Genomic DNA, 21,876 nt, shown 5'->3' on the forward strand with positions numbered 1-21,876 from the left:
ACGAATGAACAGTGTGTGTTAACTCGTGATTTGCACTTCCTAGTCGATTCTCGTACTCACTAACACGCGCACGCGTCAACTGGAGATCACCGATCACGTGCTAACATGAGTGAGATAGAGATAGATAAATAGATAGATAGACAGAAAGAGAGAGAGAGAGAGAGAGAGAGAGAGAGCGAGAGAGAGAGAAATAGTCTGTATTGTATAGAAAAGAAATGTACGTGTATTGTATTTCTATAGTCGCATGCATACACACACACACATACACCAGTTTCCTAGCTTACTTACTTTCGCACTAACTCTAATGTATATATCCGTGTGATAAAACTAACAATAATAATAAGATTGACTCATATGGGGGCCTTCGAGAGCAAAGAAGGGCCTTGGTTCGTGCCCCGGGCAAGGCAAAGATCTCAGCCTCGATAATCCAACGTTATTTATTTCTCTCTCTCTTTCTCTCTCTCTCTATCTATCTTTCTCTCTCTCTTTCTTTCTCTTTCTCGTTCTTTGTTTGTTTTCTTCCTTGAAATCTTTCGACGAGTTAGATCTTTCTTGAAAATTTCTTCGATATCTCGAAGATATCGAAAATTTTCTCACTCTCTCTCTCACTCTCTCTCTCTCTCTCTCTCTCTTTCTATATATATATATATATATATATATATATATATATATATATATATATAATAGTGAATTTATTTTGTCGAGTCTTCCTCGATACCTCATCTATTTCCTTATCGCCATATTATATAAATATATCTTTGAAATTAAATGGAAAGATTAAATTTAAAAGGAAAAAGGAAAAAAAGGGAAAAGAAAAGAAAAGGAATTGTTAAATTAGAAAAAAAAAAAGAAGAAAAGAAAAAAAAAATTAACATCCTCCTGATTCTACATACGTATTATATCTATCGATCGATACTTAAACCCTCGATACGATCGATCGATCGATCCATCCTTCTTTCTCTTTTTTCCCGTTATCGAATTATACGTATATATTTCTTTGCGTTTAAATTAAAGACTTTTAAAAAATTAATAATTTTCTAATTCTCCTTCTCTCTCTCTTTCTTTTTCTTTTGTTTTTTTTTACTTTTCTCTCTCTCTCTCTCTCTCTCTCTCTTTCGTTTTCTTTAGCCCAAAGAATTTCTTTAACCGCTTTCAAATTCAAAATCCAACATATTATTCTCCTCGATAGATCTATACGTTCTTCTCTTGTCGAGTAACACTCGACACGATCGATCGATCAGTCGATCGATCGATCCTTCATCTTTTTCCTCGATACCAACATTCGTTCTGGTTTAACGTTTCTTTACCATTGATAAGTCGAACAAGTACGATCGTTGCCGAGCGAAAAATATCCTTTAACTTTTTCTTTTTTTTTTTTCTTCTTCTTCTTCTTTTCTTTCTTCTCTCTTTTTCTTTTTTCCTTTTCTTTTTCTTTTTTTTCTTCAATAAACTCGACTAGCGTTGTTCCGTAATCCATTGAGGTGTATCGATGTCGGAGGGAGGGAGGAGGGGGTGGGGAGGGACTTTTCAAGGTGACGAAGACCCGAGAAAGATTAGCGAGAAACGTTGGGTGAAATCGACGATGGTAATCTAGGTTAAAAGAAACGAAAGAGGAGGAGGAGGAGAAAGAAGAAGAAGAAAAAGAAGAAGAAGAGGAGGAAAAAAATGAAGAAGAAGAAGAAAAAGGGTGCCTCTCTCTCTCTCTCTCTCTCTCTGTTTTTTTTTTTCTTTAACATCTGTTCACGAACCCACGATCTAGGAAAAACCGATCGACTGCTTTTTGTCTTTCACAGGACACGTTTACCCTTCAGTGAAAATGGCTCCTGTGACGAATGAATTTCCAGTATACTTTTACCTACCTACATTTTTTCTTTCTACACCTACTCATCATTCTCTACTAGTTTCATTTTTTATATATTATATGTTACTAACACCCACACACACAAATATATATTTATATACATATAAACATATATAATATATAGATATGTAAAATATATATATATATATATATATTAACAAGAAATTCATCAAAATGTCCTCAATCCCATATTATACAAATTATATCATAATCGTAATTACTCAATAAATATTAGATGTACAAAATATAATAGATAAATGAAAAATGATGATAGTGATCGGGCAGATCTAAATATATCATAAAACATGATAATAATAATAATAATAATAATAATAATAATAATAATAATAACAATTACGCGTTCTAAGGATTATCAATCAAAGGATACCACGGATCTTTCTCGTACGTCCACAATTATTTTTCCTTTAACAATTTCCAATGGGGGAAAAAAAAAAAAAAAAAAAAAAAAAAAAACAAAAAAAAAGAAGAGGAAAAGAAGAAGAGGAAGGAAAGAAAGAAAGAAAGAATGAAAGAGAAAAAAGAAGGAAAGAGAAATAAAAATAAAAAAGAAATAAAACAAGAAAAATAAAAAGAAAATGTCTTCTCGAACGCATGGAGGCAAGTTACTCTAAAAGATATTTCTTTGCGATTTATTTCGATTTACGACGCCTCGTCATCGCGTTACACTTTTAGATACGCGCATAAAGGCACTACGACGATGACGGAGAACACGCTTCTTCGATGTTAAGAAAGAGTGAGTTAGTAAGTGAGTGAGTGAGTAAATGAAAACTCACGCGCGCGCGCCTGAGAGAGAGAGAGAGAGAGAGAGAAAGAGAGTCTGTGTCCCTGTGCGCGCGCGTGCTCACGTAAAAGAGAACTTCCTTGAAGACGACGGTCACTTTTCAATACGTTCGATGGACTACGTTGATAATAATTCTGTTAGGTTGAGGATGTGCTCTATTGACTTGGGACGACAATTGAAAATAATAAATAAAAAGATTCGTTCGGAATTTCGACTGATCCTTTTTTTTTTCTTTTTTTCTCTTTTCTTTTCCTTTTTTTTCACGTCACTTTTCTTGCATCTCTCTCTCTCTCTCTTTCTCTCTCTCTTTCCTTCTCTCTCTCTCTCTCTCTCTCTCTCTGTATATACATATATATATTCTTTTTTCGAAAGAAAATATTATAAATATTTTAGAACACACATGCAGATTCGACGAAAAGGAAAAAAAAAGGAATGAAGGTCGTTGACGTCATCGTTCCGTCATCATCATCGTCGTCGTCGTCGTCGTCGTTGTGGTCGTCGTCGTTGTGGTCGTTGTCGTCGTTGTTCGTCCTCGCAAATTTACTCCTTAATTAAAACGCTAATAAAAAAAAGAAAAAAGAATGAAAGAGAGAGAGAGAGAGAGAGAGAGACATGAAGATGGGAGAAGGAGAGAGATTAAAATCTTTAAGAGATACATATATTCAAAAAATAATGAATAATTAAGTGATGATGTTAAGAAATCGATTTTTTCGAGATTAAAACTTCGTTAATCGATTATAAATATATTCATATACATGTTATGTATTATAATTAGTAATTAAATATATATATATGTATATATATATATATATATATGTGTGTGTGTGTGTATGTGTGTGTGTGTGTGTGTATGACATATAAATATACATACTACGTTTTGAAAAATTAATTTTGATACACATACACATACACATATATGTTATCAAATTATTTTAATTATTAATATTTAATTTATAATACGAAACTTTTTACTATATGGACATATTTAAAAAAAAGAAAAATTTCAATTACAAATATACTCAGTTACAAATATTAAATACTGTTTTACATAAAACATTCGATCGACAAATATATGTTCATACGAACACATATTTATACATATAAGTTCAAATATAAGTCATAAAATGACTTGTTTTTTTCTCTCTCTCTCTATTTCTCTCTCTTTTTTGTCTTTTTTTTTTTTTTGTCTTTTTTTAATAACAATAACTAACCCAATTATGTCGTACGATCGATATCAAATACATAATACGCCGTAAATATATAAAACTCGTGAAACTATCGATTCCTATTGTTTCTCCTTTTTTTTTTATATTGTTTTTTTCTTTCTTGGTTTTTTTTTTTTTAAATAGATATCTCAACACACAAATTATATACGTACCGTTCGACATGATTTCCTCTTTTCACCGTAATCTACATACTCTTTTAAAACTTACGATGCCGTTCAAGAGAAGAACAAAGATCGATATAAAGCCAGTAAGCCCGCATTAACGCGATAATCCTGAACGAAAATTCATGAGGAAGAGAAAGAGCGATAGGGTATCGCGAAAAGGAATAATATGGACGTGTACACACACACACACACACACACACACACACACACACACATATATATATATATATATATATATATATATATATATGCTCGTACATAGCGCGCGTGCACGCGTTTGTACTTTCGAACTATCTTTGTTGTATTTAAAAGGGAAAAAGAAGAAAAAGAAAGAAGAGAAGAAAACAAAAAGAAAAAAAAACAAAAAAAAAAACAAAAAAAAAGAAACAATAAAGAAATCAATTATCGGTTTTACACATCGTACTAATGACGTTGCAAAATTTTGTTGTAAATAATTTTACGTGGAAAGGAAGTGGATGAAAAGAGGAAAAAAAAATAAAAGAAAAGAAAATGAGGCGGAAAAAAAGAAATATAAAGAATAAAAAATAAAATAATTATCTAGCTTCAACATTGAAAATATATATATACGTATTTACATTTAGCTTAACGAAATATAAAAGTTCGTGATTTTATTATTACTTCTAATTGATATGTTGATCGTTCGATCGATCATAATACACATTCTAATTGTCATATTTTCTTTGATATAAATTTAAATACAATTATATATATATTTCTTTTGTTTCTATAAAAAAATTAAATACATATATATATATATATATATATAAAAATTCTTTTGTTTCTATAAAAAAATATAATTCTACATTTGTAAATATATTATAATTATATTATATTTATATATTGTCATATTTATAATATAATTTAAATCATAAAAATTTATAATTCCAATATAAAAATATATCATAACATTTCGTTTATTATCGGAATTAAACGTATTACTTCTAATGGATATAATAATAATATACGTATAATAATCGTAAAGAATAAATTTTCTTTCGTATTTTTATTTACAAAAAATAAATAAAAGGAAGAAAACGAAAGAGATAAAAGATGTAATGATGGACGATTTATTCAAGAATTGTCTCGGTAATCATCGTGTTAACCTAATTAATCGATAATGAATGTGTAAAAGACACGAGTCTTCTTCGAAGAAACTGTTTCTTCGATGTCACGTACAACTTCGTGATCGTGTGTCGACTAAGAAAAAGAAAGAGAGAGAGAGAGAGAGAGAGAGGGGGGAAAAGAGAGAGAGAGAGAGAGAGAGAGAGAGAGAAAGAGAGAGAAAGAGAGAGAAAGAAAGAGATTTACTTTTACTACTATTAGAATTTCATGATACGATCATGTTAGCCACGTATACATTTCTAAAGATCTATAAAAAAAAAAAAATTTCTATTATATCTTTAAAGTTAAATAAAAAAAGAAAAAAAAAAGAAAAAAAAAAGCAACAAATATCTTTATTATTTATTAATTATATTTAATCAGATCTATCACGTATATCAATCTTAAGTATAAATATATAATAAAATTATATATATATATATATATATATATATATGTAAATATAAATATAAATATATAATAAATTATATTATTTATTAATATTTAATTTACAATCTAATTTTCTATTGATAAATCTATTTGATATAAACATTTAAAATTGTTTTCCAATAAAATCTGTCATAATTTAAAATTAAAATCAACAAATATTAAAATTCTCGATAGGCAGGGCAAATAAATAAAATAAAAAATTATAATAAATATATTGATCATAAATATAAAAAAAAAAGAAAAGAAAAAGAAAAATATTTCATTTTTTTCATATTTAATAACCTTTCTCGTCTCTCTCTCTCTCTCTCTCTCTCTCTCTCTCTCTCTCTCTCTCTCTCTCTCTCTCTCTCTCTCTCTCTCTCTCTCTCTCTGTCTGCATAAATCTGAAAAAAATTTTTAAAATGAATCCCATAAAATCTTCAAAAAAAGATATCGAATTTATGTTTAAAATTAATATCGAAAATTTCGTCTTCGCGAGTATTCGTTTTATCAAAATGCGCGAATAAGCTCTCTATAGTAATAAACGATAACAATATATACTAACAGCGCATACGGTTTCGAAGGTAAACGATTTCAAGGTCTACCTTTGTCGAGTAATTTGCAGCTGGCGAGTAATTGTTTAATCGTTGGCAACAATAACATTTGATTCAGTGTTATCCTTTGCGCCTTGAAATGAAGTAATCGTTGTTAAACTTTCGATTACGACAAGACATTTCGTAAAAGAGAAAATAATAATTCCAGCGATTGAAGAAGAAAAATAAAAAGGAAAGACGAAAAAAAAAAAAAAGAAAAAGAAAAGAAAGGAAAGGAAAACATGAAAAAAAAAACAGAGAGAGAGAGAGAGAAATAAAAAAAAAAGAAATATCGAAACAAATATATAATAACGTTCGAAATGAAAAAAGATATGAAAGAACGAATGTTTTGTGCAACAATTTGTCTTTCGAAGTAATTTTTTATAACCAAAGAACACGAATATTGTTAAAAACATACATATATATTCGCATATTTACATTATATACTTTATAATTTATTATACATTGCAACTTACGCTTTGTTACGATATTCAAAACATTCAAATAATAAATGAGAAAAAAAAAAAAAAGAAAAAGAAAAATAAAATAAAAAGATATAATCGTGAAAAATTGCAACGTTTCTTCTTTTTTTTTTTTTCTTTTCTTTTTTTTTCCCCCTTTTTCTTTTCTTTTTTTAAGTCCATTTGTTACGCTTGCGAGCACGACTTTCATTAACGATAGGCATACGTTCACGTAAGTTTGTGTGTGTGTATATATATATATTTCTTTTTCTATTCATTACTTTAATATTTTAGAAAACAATAAGAAAATAAACAATAATGATAATAATAACGATAATAATAATAATAATAATAATAATAATAATAATAATAATAATAATAATAATAATAATAATAATAATAATAAATCAATCAATCAATCAATCAATAAATGACGAAAAATTATAATATTTTCATTCTAAACGATCATTTTCTTTTTTACATTGCAGAAACCTTAGATCCTTTATCACACATAAAGCCGCATACATATTTATTCGCCATTATTGAAATATTTGCCAATAATAAAAGCAGAGATTAAAAATAAACAAGGAAAAAGAAATAAATAAAGGAAAAAAATAAATAAAAATGGGAAAAGGAAAGAGAAATAGAAGAAAGGAGCAAAAAGGAAAAAAAAAAGAAGAAGAAGCAAAAAAGAAAGAGAGAGAGAGAGAGAGAGAGAGAGAGAGAGAGGGAGAGGGAGAGAGAGAAGACGCAAATTTGTTCCAACAATTTTCCTTACTGAAGCCATTTGTTATAGTTAGAAATTCGAACTTTCAGTAATGACGCATATCATACATAATTACTGTCTTGCACTGTTGCATATCCGATAGGTACACAACAATGTAACACTAGAAATGATTGATAGTACACGTAGCCGAGCTATGTAAATGATGGCGCTCGCTTGATGAACGTATGGAACTAAGAAGTGCGACGGCGCGCACACTACTGTACGACGACCTATATTTCGAACGACCTCGTAACCTGTCACCGAACTTGACCGTAAATTTGCCTCCTTGCCACCACCGACGCCGTCGCCACCGCCGTAAATGCACGCGATAGTCGATCGCCTTTTACATATCCTCTCTCCTTCTTTCTCTTTCTCTCTCTTTCTCTCTCTCTCTCTTTCTCTCTCTCTCTCTCTCTCTTTCTCTCTTTCACTTTTTCTAACCATGATAATAGTTATCATCGTCATCATCATCGTCATCGTCATCGTCATCGTCATCGTCATCGTCATCATCGTCATCATTATCATCATTATCATAATCATCATCATCGTCCTCGCAAATAATAATAATAGTTATTATTATTATTAATAATAGTTATTATTATTATTAATAATAGTAACTATTGTTATTATTATTATTATTATTATTATTATTATTATTATTATTATTATTATTACTATTATTATTATTATTATTATTATTACAAATAAATTAATAATAATACTTACTGTTCTTCTTAACAAATAAAAATAGTAATAATGTTTGCAAATGATAATAATTAGTCAATCTTGATTATACAGTATGTGATATATGGAAAAAAAAGAAAGAAAACAAAAAAAAAATGAAAAATATGATTATACACATTTACATACATATATATATAAAGAGAAAGAGATGGAGAGAAAGAGAGAGAGAGAGAGAGAGAGAGAGAGAAAATTTCGTACAAGTGGCATATACATTCTTTCCTTGTTTTTATGTAAATATCTTGTATTTCAAGTATTTAACATAATATAAATATAAAATATTCAAATATATGGTTGCCACATATTTTTTTTTTTGCAATATCTTATTTAGCATGCATATGCAATTATTTAGCTGTCAGTTGATTTATTTCGATATAATTTTAAGACATTGCATGAGCGTTTTTGATTATTTATATAATTAACTTTTTCTTTTTGCAAGAATATATATATATATATATATATATATATATGTATTATATCATATATAATAATAATATTAATAATAATATTAATCGATAAAATCAAACTGATTCCATTAAAAATAATTTCGATGTTGCACGAACGTTGAAAAAAAAAAGTTAGAAAAAAAGAAGAAAGTTAAGTAAATAAATAAATAAAAGCTAAAAAAAAAAAACAGAGAGAGAGAGAGAGAGAGAGAGGTAAAGAGAAATAAAAAAGAAATCGTATACAATAACAATATATTACATCGGGAACATTAATGAAACATAATTAATCCTGCTGCAATACAAATATTTATGTGATCGCGAAAGTATTCTTCAAATAAAAACAAAAGGAAAAATAAAATATAAAAAGAACAAAAGAAACAAAGAGAAAGAGAAAGAGAAAGAGAGACAGAGAGAGACAGAGAGAGAGAGAGAGAGAGAGAGAGAAGAGAGAGAGAAAGAGACAAATATACTCGTTGTAACGTCCCTGACCATGACCGTATTTTCCATGGTCCCCGGAGGCGACCTACGCAGGGCTAGCTAACAGCAACGAACACACACTCTCATGATTACGTCACGTTACACAGGGTAACACACAGAGGGACACCCTCTATCCGAGTTAAGTCTGTGTGTTTTATACACAAGTATATAAGATAGCAAGGAGAGAGAGAGAGAGAGAGAGAGAGAGAGAGAGAGAGAGAGAGAAACACTATAATACAATGGTAAAAGGCGGCACTGGGTTCTCGCGACACTTCGAAGGTCATCGTCGTTGCTTGCCACGGTTGGGGCCATCAACGTTTTGAAGGAAAGGTCTGTTGAGAGGAGGTAAAATTGAAAAAGAAGGGGAAGTGGATAGACCCAGAAGGAAGAAGGAATAACGATGACGACAGACAAAAAGAGAGAGAGAGAGGGAGAAGAAGGACCTCGCTCATATACTATCTGGCTCTCGCGAATATATATATATATATATATATGTACGAGAGTCAAGGCCCTGGCCCAATTTGGGTTCGTAGACCCAACTGTGAGGATAGGTCACATATATATATATATATATATATATATATACATATATATATACATTTATAGTTGTATATCATTACCCGTAGATGTGATCTCTATGTTTCTGCGTGTGTATGTGTATATATAATAAATTAGTACGTAGTGTATGTATGTGTGTGTGTGTGTGTGTGTATGTGTACGGATGCGTATAATATGTTTGTGCGAGAACACGCGTGTCCACCATTCCTTGTACTTTTTTGCCCAAGCATACTCGACGTAAGGTCATTTACTTTTACCCAACGAACCAGTCGCGTCCACCTTCAAGGTTCCCAAAACTCGTCCTTACTCGTTGATGCGATATCGAAAGTCGAAAGGCGATCGGTATTATTCGGAAATGAAAGAACGAAAGAAAGACAGAAACAGATGTTCTCTCTCTCTCTCTCTCTCTTTCTTTCTCTGTAATCGTGACGCAATATTTTCTTCTTAAGCCGATGCAATTTTATAGATGGAAGGATAAGAGGGCATTTTCTTCTTTTATATATATATGTATTTATGAATTTATTTTTCTTCTTCTTCTCTTCCTGTTTCTTTTTCTTTTTTCTTTTCTTCTTTTTTTTTTTCTTTTTTTCTTTTTTCTTTTATTTTCTACGAGATAACAAGCACGCGTAAGAAAGAGAGTTCGAAAAGTTTTGTTTAGAGTTTCTTCAACGTCACCGCAACGAGTTTACGATCGAAGGAAGAGAAAGAGCGAAAGAAAGAAAGAGAGAGAGAGAGAGAGAGAGAGAGAGAGAGAGAGAGAGATGCATATAAATCATTAAACGTCAAACGGAAGAAGCGTTGCGACAATTACGTTGCCACTAATTTGCATATCTCTTTCTCGACGAGATTAACGTTTTAAGGACACTCTTTTCTTTCTCTCTCTCTTTCTTTTTCTTTTTCTTTCTTTTTTCTTGCTTCTTTCTCTTCTTCTCCTTCTTCTCCTTCTTTTTCTTCTTCTCCTTCTTCTTCCCCTTTTTTTTTCTCATTTTGTTATTTTTCTTTTTTCTGTCTCTTTCTCCCTCTTGTCACCTTCGAATTAACATTACTATCTCGAGTTAACGATACATTCGCATTAATGAAAGCTTATTTTTCTTTTTCGTTCGTGTCATTGTTGCTTATTTTGCTGTTATTTCTGTATTGTTTCTAAAGAGAGAGAGAGAAAGAAAGAAAGAAAGAAAGAGAGAGAGAGAGAGAGAGAGAGAGAGAGAAAAGAAATGAAATGCTTGCAAAAGAACTTCATAAAAGATAAAAGGTCGAACGAGAAAATTCATTGAAAGATTTCAAAGATGAAAAAAAAAAAGAAAAGAAAAAAGAACTTTAATAAATAAATATATAAATAAATAAACTCGTAAAACTCGCGATGAAATGAAAACAAAGTTGGGAATTTTTCAAGGATGAAAAATGCAAAAGAAAAAGAAAAAGAAAAAAAAAAAAAAGAAAAGGAAAATTTGTTTAAAGGCGAATAACAGGATGAAATTAATAAAATAATAAACCGTTGAGATATTGCATGTGATATATGCCAGAGTTATTCCAATGTGTGTGTGTGTGTGTGTGTGTGTGTACATTTTCAGGGACACTCGAAATTGTATATATGGGCCGCGAGGCTACGGGGCCCTTATAGCACGCCATTCTGATATTTATTGAACGTATACCGGCGCAATACTAAACACACACCACGGACGGTTTTGGCCCTCGGCCCTGAGCGTCGTGAAGGTCGCCACGTAACCGGTCGCCGGATGAATAAGAGGCAAAGGAAGGAGGAGAATGAGATGGATGAAATTCGCGCGCGAACACTTTCACATTTTCATCTATTCGATTATTGCTATGTAATAATTGTTTGAATTGGATTTAAAAAAAAAAAAGAAAAATAAATAAATAAAAGAAAAAAAGAAAAAAAAGAAAAAGAAAGGAGAATTTTATTTCAATCTTTTGAAACGTCCATTTTTAATTTGATACGCTTATTTCTGCGTCGTTTAAAAATAAACGTTCAATTGTTCCTATTATTTAGTATATCATTTTTACATATTTATTTATATATATATATATATATATATATATATATATATATATATATATATATTATAATAGTTATATATATATATATTATATATAACTTTTAATATGGATTTTTTATAAATATTGATTTATATCTACATTAATATATTGAAATATGTTTTATAATGCGTTAATATCGAATTTACCATCATGTATTAAAAAAAAATTTGTATTAGAATAATATACACATATAATTAAATTATTTTACATATGAAAATTAAAATTTAAATATTACATTTTAGTATACACATATAAATTATTTGAATGTTTTCATTTTTCTTTTTATTTTTTTGTTTTTCAGTTTAATTTTTTTCTCCTCCCTTCATTTTCAATATCCCTTTCTCTTTTCGTTATACACCGTAACAGATTTAAAATTAAAAATAAAAATGTCAAATGATAATTAATGAAGGCTAGTTTATTAAAAAATCTAAAGAAAAAAATTGAGTTTCATATTAAAAGGTCATTCCGTATTACAAGCCAAAGAAACGGTTCGATGAAGTATATGAGAGAGAGAAAGAGAGAGAGAGAGAGAGAGGGAGAGAAAAACATGTAATTTCAGTATCCGAAGGTTAGCCTAGGCTGAAAATACGTGTACAAAATATAGTTTGTGCGTCTTATTTTCGCCCGTACGTGCACGCAAGACCGACGAGAACACATTTATTCTGCACCTTATGCGTTCTCCGACGTTTATAAGATCACAGAAATGCAAAAAAGACATTTAAAGAGAAATCTATATATACATATGTACACATACATACATACATACATACATAAATACATACATACATACATACATACATACATACATACATACATATACGCACACACATATGTAATTTAAAAAACTATTAATATTAATTCATTCTAATTTCTAAATAAAAAATAAACCAAAAAAAAAACAAAAAAAAAATAAAAAAGAAACAAAAAAAAATTTTTTTAAAGTTATATTTTTTTTTTCCATTAATAACCCGTTATAATCGAATCATTTTTATTCATGCCTATATATACAATGGAAAAATATGTTATAAAAACTTTTACTATCGAAACTACGACGTAATTTTATCGATAAAAAATTGAAATAAAACATATATATATATATATATATATATATATATATATATACATATATATATAAAAAGAAACATGACTTTCAAATTATATTCGAGGAATGAATTCATTCATTTAACATCGTGTAGTATCATGATCGACGACTATAAATAAATAAATAAAAAACAAAAAAAATAAATTCAAAACAACTATATATATATATATATATAGGAAAAAAAAAAGGAAGCGTAAATCAGAAAAGGAAGGAAAAAAAAAGGAGAAAGAGAGAAAAAAGAAATGAATGGTCAAAAAATGAATAAACGAATGGGTGACATTAAAAATTTTGAATTAAAACGAATACAAGTGTAATTAAATATTAAAATGAAATCTAATGTACGATTACGCGTTAAAAGAAAGAAACGAGATTTTAACATGGTGTAGAAGTTAAGAAAAAATTTTTTTTCGTAAGTCAACACCCTGTGGTACACCGAACTATAATGCTCGATCACTTCCTCGATCGTATGCGATTACCGCCGGAGTCGTTTATTTTCACCGACAGTATGTATAGAGAGCCTCCTGCCTTCGCGTACCTTAGCCGCCGCCACTTTAACGAGTTTCATTTTCTCTCGAAGAAAGGATTCTATTAGGTAATCACCTTCGCGTTAAATCGACGTTTCTTTTTATTATTTCTCTGACTCCATCCTTCTTCACCGTATCCCCCTTTCCTCTTACCATAGAAAATTTCCATTTAAAATTCCTACGATCTTTTCTTTTTTTCTTAGTTCCTTCGATTTCTTTTTCTTTTTTCTTTTTTTTTTGTTCTTTTCTTTTCCTTTGTTCAACGAACACACAAAATACAAATTTAATCGAAGTGATTTTATTCTTTTCTTTTTTGTTGTTCCTTTTTTTTTTTTTTTTTTTTTCTTGTTTTTTCTTTCTTCGATACAATAAACAACGTCGAAGCAGGTACGTTTCGTTCGAATTATTTTTCTTTTCTTCTATCCGTTCTCGTCCATCGTAAGGAAAAAAAATTTCCTTCTGCTACGATTTACCTCGATAGAATTTTTTTATTTATTTATTTTCTTTCTTTCCTCTTTTCTTTTCTTATCTTTTCTTTTCTTTCTTTTCTTTCTTTTCTTTCTTTCTTTTTTTCCCTATAACGGGCACGTGGGATCTTAAATTTAATCGAAGTGGTTTTTCTTTTTCTCTCTTTTTTGTGCTTTTTCCCTTTTACATAAATTATAACAAATAACGTCGAATCGGCGTATAGTTTGAAATATATTCTTTTCTTTCGTCTCCCCGCCGCCGCCCACCACCACCACACACACTTCTCCACACCCCCCCTAATCCTCCCACCCGAACCATAGAAAATTTCTTTCTTCTACGATTAACCCCTCCTCCTCCCCCCCTATCCCATAACAAACCTTTTCCGGGCGAATTAAAAAGACCAAAAAAAGAAAAAAAAAGAAAAAGAAAAAAACGGATACAATCGATGTCCTTAGCTTTTCTCTTATCTTTCGTCGATAGAAAATCTTCAATCTAACGATATCAATATAATTTTATTAATCAATTAGAACAAATAATGTATAAAATCTTACCGAATAATATTCTCGAATCCTTTCGAATTAATAATCTTCTTCCTAGGATCAGATGCTTAATCTTCCAACATTTTGTTCTTCCGTCGTCGATGAATCAAAAAGTTAATTGAAAAACGAAAAAAGAAAGAAAGAAAAGGAAAAAAAGAAAAAAAAGAAAAAAAAAAGAAAAAATAAAGACGAGAAGAAAAAACGATAACAATAACAATAAACGATAAATCAATACTACTGTCAATAATAATAGTTAATGAAAGTAATATAAAATTGCGAACACTTTTCGTCTGCTTTTTATAGCACTTCACACGAACCAGTCGAGTCCACTCGTTTTCTTTTTTTTTTTTTTTTTTCTTCTATTTCTTCCCCCTTGAAATTTATCTTCAATAGATCTATTTATCTATCCATCTATATATCTATTTATGTATTTCTTTTTCAATAATAATTCAAGTTGCAAGAGTTCAAAATACGTTTCACGATTTATACAAACAAATTACACCTTTCTCCCACGAAAACTACAAAGTTACACATTCACCACATATATATATATATATATATATATATATATATATACACACCCCTTTCTTTTCTTCCTTTTTCTCAAACTTTTTTTTCTCTCAACTTTTCTTCTTCTTCTTCTTCTTCTTCTTCTTCTTCTTCTTTTTTATTTCTTCTTTTTTTTCTATTTTTTTTCCTTCTTTTTTTTTTTTCTTTGTACGCTCTTTTTCTTCTACGTACAAATTATACCGTACAACGTTCGAAAGAGTTTTAGTAGAATTTTTAGAAAGTTAGAAAAAATTTTTGTTCAACAATAATTCGCGCGTTAGATCCACCAGGTTGCATTCCTAACTGCACACTTTAATACTTTTATACGTACGCACTAACTCACAAATTCACGCACTTATTTACGCACTTACTTACGTTACGTCAAGCTTTAACACTTTATCTCGATATGCGAGTGCACGCGCAGAGTCCAAGGGAACGAACACAATCTTTCTCTATCTCTCTTACTCTCTCTCTCTCTTTCTTTATATATGTCTATCTGCCTGTCTTTTTCTCTTACTTTCTGTCTCTGTTACTCCACTTTAACTGTCCGATACGACACTTGTTATAAAAGGCACTATATATTTCAAGGGTTTGCTTCAGACACACTATCTCACTCTCTCTCTTTTTCTCTTTCTCTCTCTCTCTCTCTCTCTCTCTCTCTCTCTTTCTTTTTTCCTTAAGGGAAAAAAAGAAAGAAAAAAAAAATTGAATTTCTCCTTCTCCTGATATGCAATTAAATAATTAATTTAATAATTATTATTCTATTTGTAATATTAATGAAACGAGAAAGAGAGGAAAAACTTCACTAATTATGTATGTATATACGTAGATGCATACATATGTATTTATGTATATATATATATATATAAATGCACACGTGCTTGTTTGAATATAATGCATTTATATTCTCGTCTCTTTTTAAAATCCAATGATCGTCTCTTTCGTTTCTTATTAATATACAGAACCGTATAATAATACTACAATTGTTACATTAAGCTTGCGTTAAAACAAAAAAAAAAAAAAAACACAAAAAAAAAAACAAAAAAAAAATAAAGAGAGAGAAAAGAAATTTATATGAATGCACACGCTTATGTATCTGTATCGTTTCTTTTTTTTTTATTTTCTTGTTTCTTTTTTTTTCTTTTCTTCCTTTTTTGCCACTGCGAGTCCGTATCTCTTTCTTCACTTCCTGTTTGACACCAAAGTACAATAATGTAACTGTTTGGTTTCAATGAAAGATTTCGAAAAAAAAAAAATAAAAAAATCAGAAAAAAGTGAGAAAGAGAAAGTTATATACAATGCATGTATTTTCTCTCTCTCTCTCTCTCTCTCTCTCTCTCTCTCTCTCTCTCTCTCTCTCTCTAATTCTAATTCGTAGCACTGATGTTGTCTTTTTCTCCTTTTCCTGGATTCACCAAAAAAAAAAAAAAAAAAAAAAAAAAAAAAGAAAAAAATAGAAAAAACAAAACACTACAACGATGATACATGCATGACTGTCGGATCACGACGAAAAAATTTTTTATAAGAAAAAAGGAAGAAAGAAAAAAAATAAATAAACAAAATTATATATAATGTGTATCTCTCTATTATTTCCCCTCTCGAAATTTAAACACTTCTTCTCTTACTGATTCACATTGATAGCACGATAATTGCTGTCGATTTAATTTTGTGCAAATTCAAAAAAAAAGAAAAAAGAAAAAGAAAAGAATAACGATGAAAAATTTTTCTCTCTCTACCTCCCTCCCTCCCTCTCTCTCTCTCTCTCTCTCTTTATATATATATATATATATATATATATATATATATATTTTTATATATATACATACACCTATATATGTATATATGTATACATATAAATGCACACGTGTATATACAACGTATTTATATATTCTCTCTTCTGTTCTCTCTCTTTCTCTTTCTCTCTATCTCTCTCTCTCTCTCTCTCTCTTGCAATTTCTCTCACTTTCTGTCTTTCTCTATAAATTCAAAGAACGAAGAAGCACGAATGAAGAACCGAACGTAACGCGCGAACGGCGAGTCTCGGTTTGCCTAGCCTAGCCGCCACTAAACGCCACTATCCTAGGTTAGACACACTCGCGACACCCTCCCACTCTCCCTTCCCCCAACTATCTATCTATCTCACTCACTTACTCCCGCTCCTTCCCTCCCTCTCTTTCTCTCACTCTTTCTCTTTCTCGTTCACGCACACATACAAACATAGGTACATACATAACACGGTATACATATATATATATATATACACACATACACACATATATATCCTAACGGCGTCTCTGCTCGAGTCTATGCGCGTGATCCAGAGAGAGAGAGAGAGAGAAGAAGGGGGGAGGGAGCGTAGAGGAAGAAGAAGAAGAAGAAGGGATAGAAAATGAGGGAGGGAGAGTGGGAGAGAGAAAGAGGGAGAGAAGAAATAGAGGAGGTGGAGGAGGTGGAGGAGGTGGAGGAGGAGGAGGAGGTGATGGTGGAGGTGGATGAGGAGGAGGCGGAGGAGGAGGAGGAGGGGGAGGCTTACACATGCCGCGTCGTGGATTCGGTGCGTCGCGAAAGTGGGGGAATCGTAAGGCCATAGCCACGGCCACCGAGTCTCACACACTCTCTTACAGAAAGCTAGAGAGAGAAAGAGAAAGAGAAAAAGACAGATATAGAAAGAGAGAAAGAGAGAGAGAGAGGGAGAGAAAGATAGGCACGTGTGCGCTCGCGTACATTCGCAAGATGATCTTCGAGCGGCCGCCAGCGAGCTCTCGATCTCGTGCGTCTTGAATTGTGCGTGTATTATAACTGTACGTGTGTGGAAGAGAGAGAGAGAGAGAGAGAGAGAGAGAGAGAGAGAGAGAGAGAGAGAGAGAGAGAGAGATTGAGAATATCAAGAGTATCTCTCGTTCTCTCTCTCTCTCTCTCTCTCTCTCTCTCTCTCTCTGTCTGTCTGTCTCTTTCTATCTTTCCTTCTATTTCCAATGTGATTTTATTACGATCATATTGTATTGTAATGATCACTTGATCATTACAAGATCGTATCGAAATAATTGTTTCTTTTTTATTTGTCTGTTTCTTCTTCCTTCTTCTTTCCTGTTTCTTTTTTTTTCCTCCTTCATTCCTTTTTTTTTTTCATTCACTCTAATCAATCCGATCGAATTAATTATTGATAAAGATAAAAGCAATTAATTACTTATATTATACATTGTATATTCCTCGAAGAGAGATATTATTAATAATTAGTTTTTGTCAAATTGATTATTATTATAAAAGGGAAAAATTATTAGATAATGATTAGTAATTAGATTCGAGACGCTTTAATTTTTCCCTTTGCTATTTCGTTGCAATTTAAATTGATCGAACGGATGAAACATTATATTGTATATTTTATTACGATCATAATATCTCGTACGTTTTGACGATTTTTTTATTCCTTTCGTTTGTAACCATCGAAAATTTTGATTCTATTTTTTCCCCCATCACTTTTTTCTCCTCCATTATTTTATCGAAAAGTGAGAAATTATTTTGATTAGATACGTCGTAACGTAACATTTTCATGTTATCCAAATATAATCGATATGTTTATTAATTATTTTGAAATTTCAAAAAAAAAAGAAAAAATACAAAATAAAATACAAAAAAAAAACAAAATTAAAAAAAAAGAAAGGAGAATTGTTTAAATAAAAACTGACTTTCTGTTCGTACATATCGAAGTTCTAAACATACCTAATATATTCCGTCTACGTTGGAGATGATGCTTGACCGAGGCATACGTGATACGTTTATATATTTGTATGTGTTTGTTTGTGTGTGTATATGTGTGTGTGTGTTTGTGTGATACGTATGTATGTGTCTATGTATATTCTCAAGAGATCGAGCGTCTACCGTGTGGACCATAGGGAGGGTGCACGAGAAAAACGTGCTTGGCGTCTACTACTGACTTTTCTCGCTTCCTCCAATATTTTTTTCATATTCCTACTGATAATAAAGAAAGAGATAGAAATAGAGATAGGAAGAGAGAGAGAGAGAGAGAGAAAGAGAGAGAGAAAGAAAGAAAGGAGTCTTATTTTTTTAAAGAAAAAGAAAGCAAATGTATTTTACTCAAAAACTTTCTCACGTATTTCACACGAATTAATTATTATTACTTATTTCTAAGAAATTAGAAATCTTGAAAATAGAAAATAAAATGAATAAGAAAGAGAAAAAGGAAAAAGATACAAAAAAAAAAAAAGAAAAGAAAATAATCAACTGCGTTAATACCATCGAATTATAATATTTCAAAGATATTTTCAGAAGACATTAAAGCAAATCGATCTGAAAACTGATACTGAACCTTCGTTTTATCAGCATTGAAAATAAAAGTGGGGGAAAAATACGATCGCAAAATAAACATTTCCTTGATTACAATCCGATTTCCGATGACTTGTTCATTTTCTTATCGCTAATGATGCATGATGCACTTGCGAGCAATAAAACGGGTCTCCGATTCACTATCATAAAACTTTTTTCATGCGATTTCAGAAAGAAAAAGTAGGAAGAAAAGAAAAGAGAAAAAAAAGAAAGAAACAAGAAATATCAAGAAGAGATCAATCTCCAAATCATTCAAAATTATTTTTATAAAATGTTGAACTATATACATATATATGTATATATATATATATATATATATATATATATATATGTATGTATACACAAATAAATACATCTATGTACAAATATATGCATATCGAAGAAAATTGTAATTATCCATAGCAATATATGATTTCCCTTCTTATCTATTATTATCGCACTATTAACATATTCCAAAGTAATATTGAACTTATCTCTCAATATCACCGGTCGTTATCAAGTCTCTCGAAACCTTCGAACGGGACAATTATTACGAACGACCTAATACATTTTTGTGGGTCATTTTCATCCATACATACAGACATACATATATATACACATATACGATCGATGGTATATTAATATTTTTTAATAACAATTTATTGTTTTATTACTCTATGTGTAAAAGATAAGAAAATTACACAAACACACACACATACACATAATATTTTAATATAGTATATATAAAACATATATATATATATATATACACATGTGTTAATGCTATATACATATATTATATACATTATATATATACATATATACATATATATATATATATATAAAACGAAATACGATCGATCGTTCGGAGAAAGGTAGAACTCACGTTCGCGGTCTTCGTCGTTCGGGTCGACGTTCGCTCGCTCATTCTAAGCTACTCTCTCTCTCTCTCTCTCTCTCTCTCTCTCTCTCTCTCTCTCTCTCTCTCTCTCTCTCTCTCTTTCTCTCTCTCAATGAGAAAGAAAGAGAAAGATAGAATTAAATAGAAATAGAGATAGAAAAAGAGAGAAAGGAAGACAGGGAAGGAAAGAGAGAGAGAGAGAGAGAGAGAGAGAGAGAGAGAGAGAGAGAGAGAGAGAGAGTTAATGAGAGAAAAAAGAGAAGAAAAAGAGATAGATAGATAGATAGGGCTTAAGGGTAAGGTAAAACAAGTAGTAGTGGTCCGTGTTTGGTCGGACGAGCTAATCCACGTTCGCGCCGTTCACACTCCCTCTCCTCCACCTTCCCCTCTCCCTCCTACCCTTCTACCCTTTTACCCAACCCCTGGCTCCTCTCTACTCCTTCCTTCCTCCTACTCTTTCCTTCCTTCTTTACCCAAGGCAACCTGACTACTACTACTCTACTCGCCACGGATGGCGGAGTCGATTCTCCGAGACTTTCTAACGAAAGTGCAAGTCTTTTCTTCGGAACAACCGGCTGTTATAACGAGAAAAGGAACGAAGCTAAGCGCGTAACACGCCTCAAGACGCGACTTTCGCGCGTTTTCCGCGGCTTCCCAATGGGGACGAGGTCGTCGAACGCTTCCGGGCTCTCTTCTATCTGTCTACTTATATATCTGTCTGTTTGTCTGTCTGCTATCTGTCTCTCTCTCTCTCTCTCTCTCTCTCTCTCTCTCTCTCTCTCTCTCTCTCTCTCTCTCTCTCTCTCTCTCTCTCTGGCTGGCCAGCTGGCTATTTGTCTCTCTCTTGTTTGTCTATTCGTTTTGTTTGTCTTGTTTGTTTGTTTACTTGTTTATCTGTTTCTCTCCTACGTTTCACTCCATTCTTCCTATTAATTAACATACGTCGATTTTCCGATTAGCAATTTTCTTAATTAGATTTCATTCGATGCGTACAACGTGACAGAGGTTTTTATTATTTTATCATTATCATTAAATGTAAATAAAATACATCGATTAAATGATTATTTCAACGTATATAAGTAGAATCAACTTTTTTCTTTTTTTTTTTTTTTTTTTTTTTTTTTATAATAATTATTAATCGTTGAATAATAAAGATTTAAATCAAATAGAATGGAAATATTATTTACATTTCGATTGATACGAAACGAAACGAAAGAAAAAATATATCTAATCCTTCCCGTAACGTCATATTCGTTAATTTCATATTGAATTAAAACGAAGAACATTGCGATATTTATTTTGTAAATAAATGATAACTTGATGTACACTTTTCCCTTTCCTCGCCCATCACCTCGCCTCTTTCTCAATTTTTTCATTCTATCTTATTCGTAAAAAGAAGGAAAAGAAAGAAAGAAAGAAAGAAAGAAAGGGAAAAAAAAGCAGAAGAACAAAACGTAAATTATAATTAATATTAATATTAATAAATTAATATTAACAGAAATATACAAGATAATTCTACATTTCTTACGATCCTTTTTTAATTATCCGCAATAATCGAAACTTTTCAAATGGCATAAGTTGACGTTAATTAAATTTCTTTTAATTCGTGCAAATTTTCTATATGGTCGCGAAGGAAATCTCGCTATTGAAAGGAAAAAAAAAAAAAAAAAAAAAAAAGAAGAGAGAAAAAAGAAAAAAGAAAAACAAGAAAGAAAGAAAGAAACAAGAAAAGAAAAAAAAAAGGCCAATCAACGATCATATATATAAACATT

General features: G+C 30.8%; 1 protein-coding gene across 3 annotated transcripts in view; it reads right to left on the reverse strand.

Annotated features, from left to right (window-relative positions):
* LOC124429426 (ecdysone-induced protein 74EF-like) overlaps positions 1-21,876 on the reverse strand; it is a 238,898-nt gene that overhangs the window by 200,464 nt on the left and 16,558 nt on the right. The window contains exon 1 of one of the 3 annotated variants that reach the window (XM_046974690.1): positions 14,344-14,933. The exons of 1 other annotated variant lie outside the window; for it this stretch is intronic. The gene's annotated coding sequence lies outside the window, so the exon portion shown is untranslated. Of the gene's footprint in view, positions 1-14,343; positions 14,934-21,876 lie in introns of those variants that run through there. One more of the 3 variants, XM_046974693.1, reaches the window with a different exon arrangement.

Source organism: Vespa crabro, chromosome 15 (assembly GCF_910589235.1).
Source record: "Vespa crabro chromosome 15, iyVesCrab1.2, whole genome shotgun sequence".
Lineage (NCBI taxonomy): Eukaryota > Metazoa > Arthropoda > Insecta > Hymenoptera > Vespidae > Vespa > Vespa crabro.